Source organism: Pseudophryne corroboree, chromosome 2 (genome assembly GCF_028390025.1).
Source record: "Pseudophryne corroboree isolate aPseCor3 chromosome 2, aPseCor3.hap2, whole genome shotgun sequence".
In the NCBI taxonomy this organism is placed as follows: domain Eukaryota; kingdom Metazoa; phylum Chordata; class Amphibia; order Anura; family Myobatrachidae; genus Pseudophryne; species Pseudophryne corroboree.
In genome coordinates this window covers 247934246-247941497 of record NC_086445.1, presented here as the reverse complement: position 1 = coordinate 247941497, position 7252 = coordinate 247934246, and positions in this window count along the sequence as shown.

The following is a 7252-nucleotide window of genomic DNA, read 5'->3' as shown; positions in this document are numbered from 1 at the left end:
AGTCATAAATAAGGCCAGAGAGGTTACAGTAAGATCAAGAGTCATTGTAGAGAAAAGGTATTAGGCCATAAATGATAATAGGTATGTGACAGAGCTCTGTTGGTCATTGGAATTCACAGGTGTGCTTACAGTAGATCAGAATCTACTGGTTTGTCTATTGTCCAGTGAAGGTTAAAAGCTAGGGAGCATAAATTAACTACTATGAAAAGAGATCACATCCATTGATAAAACATTGTGTAACCGACCCCAGGAAAACTTGTCAATACAACAGAACTTTGGATGAAAAGACATTCCAGATTTTACAATACTATACTTGCTTAAGGCAGTGTGGACACCACACTTTTATGACACCATGCCTCCGTGAACAGGACACGACAGCCCAGTTCAATGTTTGTTTTATTACACCTTGGAATCTGACAAACCTATAATTACCTATTCCATTGGAAACTATGAGAATATGATAGTTTGAATTGGTAAAATATGAGATAAAAGGACCAGACTTGTAGTTAGGAGTTAGAAGGAAGAGGGAGAGGGAGAAGAAGAAGGAGAAGGAAGGAAGTCAGTCAGGAGGAGAAGTCATGGAGAACATGCAGAAGGAATGATTCTTGGGATGGCAATCTTTAACTTGCAAGTATAAATATGATAATAATTGAAACTGTTTGTGAAACTTATGTCATGTTGTTTTATGTTATGTAACGAAGGAAACATAGCATAGCTTAATATAATTATAATTAGTATATATATCACTACTGTGTATATCTTATTCTGTACGATTTGATCTGCCTGTAAATAAAGAATCATATAAAAAGAGCGGTAATATTCAAGCTTGAACTCTCTTTAAGGAATCTTAACTTCATAATTTCATGTCATATGTATATATAAGGACTGCATATATTTATCAGCCAATTAATTTGTAAGCCTGACATAATATATTTGCAGATATATATGATAACGCATATTAATTTAAATATATCCATATATTAATAACCATATATGTTATATTAAATATTAATATTCATAAATATGATTCCATAAAGCAATAGTGTGTGTGTGTGTTTTTTTACACACACACACACACACACACACACACACACACACACACACACACACACACACACACACACACAGTGATTCAAAAGTCGCCATTAACCGGTGTGTTTCAAAAACTGTACAGGAAATGGGAAAACGGAATACTCCAGTAAGGTATGGGTGAGGTGGACTATTTGTTAGGGTATGTACCGAACATGGGCTCCATCTTGAATCTAAGTCAGTTTTCCCATTTTCTGCCCAGTTTTTGAAACAAAAGGGTGTGCTGCAACTTTTGAATCACTCTGTATATAAAAACACACCACATGTATAACATCCAAGGGGCAGGGGCGTAGCTGCGTAACTAGAACTTTGAGGGCCCCATAGCAAAAAGGGCCCCCTTCCCCCAGCCGTTGTAACTTGCAGGAGAGAGAGGGGAGTGAGAGAGAGACAATGAGGTTGTCAGAGGGAGAGCGAGGGCTCAGAGAGAGAGAGAGAGAGAGAGAGAGAGAGGGTTTCATGGAAATAGAGAGACTGAAAGAAAGAGTGAAATGAGCAAGATAGAGGGTGTCAAGGAGAGAGAAAAAGGGGTGAGAGGAGAAGATAGGGAGGGCATAAGGTAGAGAGGGGGAGCAAGAGAGAGTGAGTGTCAGGGAGAGACAGACAGGGAGAGAAAGAACGAAAGAGATAGGGTGTCAGTGAGAGACAGTTCCAGGGAGAGAGAGAGAGACAGTGTCAGGGAGAGAGAGAAAGTTCCAGGCAGAGAGAGGGGGAGAGATCAGAGATAGGGAAGGAGAGAGAAAGAGATTGTGCCAGGGAGAGAGAGAGAGGGGTCGACAGACAGTGTCAGGGGGAGAGAGAGAGACCGTGTCAGGGAGAGAGAGAGACAATGTCAGGGAGAGAGAGAGTGTCAGGGAGAGACAGACAGTATCAGAGAGAGATAGTGTCAGAGAGACAGTCCCAAGGAGAGAGACAGTGTCAGTGTATGAGAGAGATGGAGAGACAGTGCCAGAGAGAAGGAAAGAAAGACTGTCAAGGAGAGAGAGACAGTGCCAGGGAGAGAGAGGGAGAGACAGTGTCAGGGAGAGAGAGGGAAAAGACAGTGTCAGAGAGAGAGAGAGAGAGAGAGAGAGAGAGTCATGAAGGTAGTGAGGAAGAGAGAGTGTAGCAAGAGAAAAAGTGTCAGGGACAGAGTGAGGGGGAGCGAGCAGAAGATACATTACCTTCTACAACAGAGGTCTCTGATGGGGCTGGGCACTTCACGGCAATGAGCCACACCCCTAAATTCCCACAAATAGTGGCACTGCTCTGCTGCTGTTGCTCGGAGCCTGCCAGGATGGGCCTCCACCGGGACCTCCCACCCCCAGCCACATCCATCACATGACTGCAGAGAGGTGTTATCGGCAGCAGCTGTTCAACCCATGGAAGCAGCCTGGGCCCCATAGCAGCTGCACCCACGGTAGTTACGCCACCGCTAAGGGGTCAATTCAATCAGGAGTGAGTTTCCATTTGCAGTTCAATTCCATACTCACTTTGCAATGTCGGGTCACAGAGCACAACCCCTGGTATACCCCTCCCAATGAATAATCATGCAGTTGGAGGGGTTTAAATAGTACAATGTGGTCGATAAAGACACCTAATTTTACTGATGATTTTCTCTAAAAAGCTCAAATGATTTGGGACAGCTAAGGTTTGCAGAGGTGATGTATTGATGGGAAAAGGATTTTTCTTTAAATTGCAAATGAGAGCTATAAGTTTTTTTCTATTTCTCTAACGTCCTAAGTGGATGCTGGGGACTCCGTCAGGACCATGGGGTTTAGCGGCTCCGCAGGAGACAGGGCACAATAATAAAAGCTTTAGGATCAGGTGGTGTGCACTGGCTCCTCCTCCTATGACCCTCCTCCAAGCCTCAGTTAGATTTTTGTGCCCGGCCGAGAAGGGTGCAATCTAGGTGGCTCTCCTGAGCTGCTTAGAATAAAAGTTTAAGTTAGGTTTTTTATTTTCAGTGAGTCCTGCTGGCAACAGGCTCACTGCTACGAGGGACTTAGTGGAGAGAAGTAAACTCACCTGCGTGCAGGATGGATTTGCTTCTTAGGCTACTGGACACCATTAGCTCCAGAGGGAGTCGGAACACAGGTCTCACCCTGGGGTTCGTCCCGGAGCCGTGCCGCCGACCCCCCTTGCAGATGCCGAAGTTGAAGAGGTCCAGAGGTCCAGAAACAGGCGGCAGAAGACTTTCAGTCTTCATAAGGTAGCGCACAGCACTGCAGCTGTGTTCGCCATTGTTGTCAGCACACTTCATACCAGCGGTCACTGAGGGTGCAGGGCGCTGGGGGGGGCGCCCTGGGCAGCAATGTATTATACCTTTTTTATGGCTAAAATACATCACATATAGCCCTTGAGGCTATATGGATGTATTTAACCCCTGCCAGATCTCACAAACTCCGGGAGAAGAGCCCACCGTTTTAGGGGGCGGGGCCTATTCTCCTCAGCACACGGCGCCATTTTCCTGCTCAGCTCTGCTGTGAGGAAGGCTCCCAGGCTCTCCCCTGCACTGCACTACAGAAACAGGGTTAAAACAGAGAGGGGGGGCACTTATTTGGCGATATGATTACATATGTGAAAATGCTATAAGGGAAAACACTTGTATAAGGGGTTGTCCCTGTATAATTATAGCGTTTTTGGTGTGTGCTGGCAAACTCTCCCTCTGTCTCCCCAAAGGGCTAGTGGGGTCCTGTCCTCTATCAGAGCATTCCCTGTGTGTGTGCTGTGTGTCGGTACGTGTGTGTCGACATATAGGAGGACGATGTTGGTGAGGAGGCGGAGCAAATTGCCTGTATTGGTGATGTCACTCTCTAGGGAGTCGACACCGGAATGGATGGCTTATTTAGGAATTACGTGATAATGTCAACACGATGCAAGGTCGGTTGACGACATGAGACGGCCGGCAAACAAATTAGTACCTGTCCAGGCGTCTCAGACACCGTCAGGGGCTTGTAAAAACGCCCATTTACCTCAGTTGGTCGACACAGACACAGACACTGACTTCAGTGTCGACGGTGAAGAAACAAACGTATTTTCCTTTAGGGCCACACGTTACATGTTAAGGGCAATGAAGGAGGTGTTACATATTTCTGATACTACAAGTACCACAAATAAGGGTATTATGTAGGGTGGGAATAATCTACTTGTAGTTTTTCCTGAATCAGATAAATTAAAGTGTGTGATGATACGTGGGTTTCCTCCGATAGAAAATTATTGGAGGTATACCCTTTCCCACCAGAAGTGAGGGAGAGTTGGGAAACACACCTTAGGGTGGATAAGGCGCTCACACGCTTATAAAAACAAGTGGCGTTACCGTCTCCAGATACGGCCGCCCTCAAAGAGCCAGCTGATAGGAAGCTGAAAAATATCCTAAAAAGTATATACACACATACTGGTGTTATACTACGACCAGCAATCGCCTCAGCCTGGATGTGCAGCGCTGGGGGGGCTTGGTCAGATTTCCTGACTGAAAATATTGATACCCTTGACAGGAACAATATTTTATTGACTATAGAGCATTTTAAGGATGCATTTCTATATATGCGAGATGCGCAGAGGGATATTTGCATTCTGGCATCAAGAGTAGATGTGATGTCCATATCTGCCAGACGATGTTTATAGACACGACAGTGGTCAGGTGATGCAGATTCCAGACGGCACATGGAAGTATTGCCGTATAAAGGGGCGGTCCATCGGACCTGGTGGCCATGGCAACAGCTGGAAAATCCACTTTTGTTACCCCAAGTCACATCTCAGCAGAAAAGGACACAGTCTTTTCAGTCTCAGTCCTTTCGTACCCATAAAGGCAGGCGGGCAAAAGGCCAGTCATATCTGCCCAGGGTTAGAGGAAAGGGAAGAAGACTGCAGCAGGCAGCCCATTCCCAGGAACAGAAGTCCTCCACAGCTTCTGCCAAGTCCGCAGCATGACGCTGGGGCCATACAAGCGGACTCAGGTGCGGTGGGGGGTCATCTCAAGAGTTTCAGCACGCAGTGGGCTCACTCGCAAGTGGACTCCTGGATCCTACACGTAGTATCCCAGGTGTACATTGGAAATTCGAGACGTCTTCCCCTCACAAGTTCCTGAAGTCTGCTTTACCAACGTCTCCCTCCGACAGGGAGGCAGTATTGGAAAAAATTCACAGGCTGTATTCCCAGCAGGTGATAATCAAAGTACCCCTCCTACAACAAGGGAAGGGGTATTATTCCACACTATATTGTGGTACTGAAGCCAAACGGCTCGGTGAGATCTAAAAGATTTGAACAATTACATACAAGGGTTCAAATCAAGATGGAGTCACTCAGAGCAGTGATAGCGAACCAGGACGATATGGTGTCACTGGATATCAGGGACGCTTACCTACATGTCCAAATTTTGCCCTTCTCACCAAGGGTATCTCAGGTTCGTGGTACAGAACTGTCACTATCAGTTCAGACGCTGCCGTTTGGATTGTCCACGGCACCCCGGGTCTTTACCATGGTAATGGCCGAAATGATGATTCTTCCTAAAAGAAATATGGACGCTTTCCTGATAAGGGCAAGGTCCAGAGAACAGTTGGCGGTCGGAGTAGCACTATGTCAAGTAGTTCTACGACAGCACGAGTGGATTCTAAATATTCCAAAATCGCAGCTTTTTCCGACGACACGTCTAATGTTCCTAGGAATGATTCTGGACACAGTCCAGAAAAGGATGTTTTCTTCCGGAGAAGAAGACCAGGGAGTTATCCGAGCTAGTCAGGAACCTCCTAAAACCAGGAAAAGTATCAGTGCATCATTGCACAAGGGTCCTGTGAAAAATGGTGGTTTCTTACAAAGCGATCCCATTCGGTAGATTTCACGCAAGAACCTTTCAGTGGAATCTGCTGGGAAAATGGTCCGGATCGCATCTTCAGATGCATCAGCGGACAACCCTGTCTCCAAGGACAAGGGTGTTTTCTTCTGCGGTGGCTGCAGAGTGCTCATCTATGAAAGGGCCGCAGATTCGACATTCAGGACTGGGTCCTGGTGACCACGGATGCCAGCCTGAGTGGCTGGGGAGCAGTCACACAAGGAAAAAATTTCCAGGGAGTGTGATCAAGTCTGGAGACTTCTCTCCACATAAATATACTGGAGCTAAGGGCAATTTACAAGGCTCTAAGCTTAGCAAGACCTCTGCTTCAAGGTTAGCCGGTATTGATCCAGTGGGACAACATCACGGCAGTCGCCCACGTAAACAGACAGGGCGGCACATGAAGCAGGAGGGAAATGGCAGAAACTGCAAGGATTCTTCGCTGGGCGAAAAATCATGTGATAACACTCTCAGCAGTGTTAATTCCGGGAGTGGAATACTGGGAAGCAAACTTCCTCAGCAGGCATAACCTCCACCCGGGAGAGTGGGGACTTCAGCGGGAAGTCTTCCACATGATTGTAAACCGTTGGGAAAAACCAAAGGTGGACATGATGGCGTCCCGCCTGAACAAAAAACTAGACAAATATTGCGCCAGGTCAAGGGACCCTCAGGCAATAGCGGTGGACGCTCTGGTAACACTGTGGGTGTACCAGTCAGGGTATGTGTTCCCTCCTATGCATCTCATACCAAAAGTACTGAGAATCATAAGAAGGAGATGAGTAAGAACGATACTCGTGGTTCCGGATGGGTCAAGAAGGACTTGGTACCCGGAACTTCAAGAGATGCTCACGGAAGAACCGTGGCCTCTACCTTTAAGAAAGGACCTGCTCCAGCAGGGGCCTTGTCTGTTCCAAGACTTACCGCGGCTGCGTTTGACGGCATGGCAGTTGAACGCCGGATCCTGAAGGGCATTCCAGATGAAGTCATCCCTACCCTGGTCGAAGCCAGAAAGGATGTAACCGCAAAACATTTTCACCGCATTTGGCGAAAATATGTTGCGTGGTGTGAGGCCAAGAAGGTCCCTACAGAGGAATTCCAACTGGGTCGTTTCCTACATTTCCTGAAAACAGGACTGTCTATGGGCCTAAAATTAGGGTCCATTAAGGTTCAAATTTCGACCCTGTCGAATTTCTTCCAGAAAGAACTGGCTTCAGTGCCTGAAGTTCAGACGTTTGTAAAAGGGGTACTGCATATACAGCCTCCTTTTGTGCCCCCAGTGGCACCTTGGGATCTCAATGTTGTTTTGAGTTTCCTAAAGTCACATTGGTTTGATCCACTCACCACTGTGGAATTAAA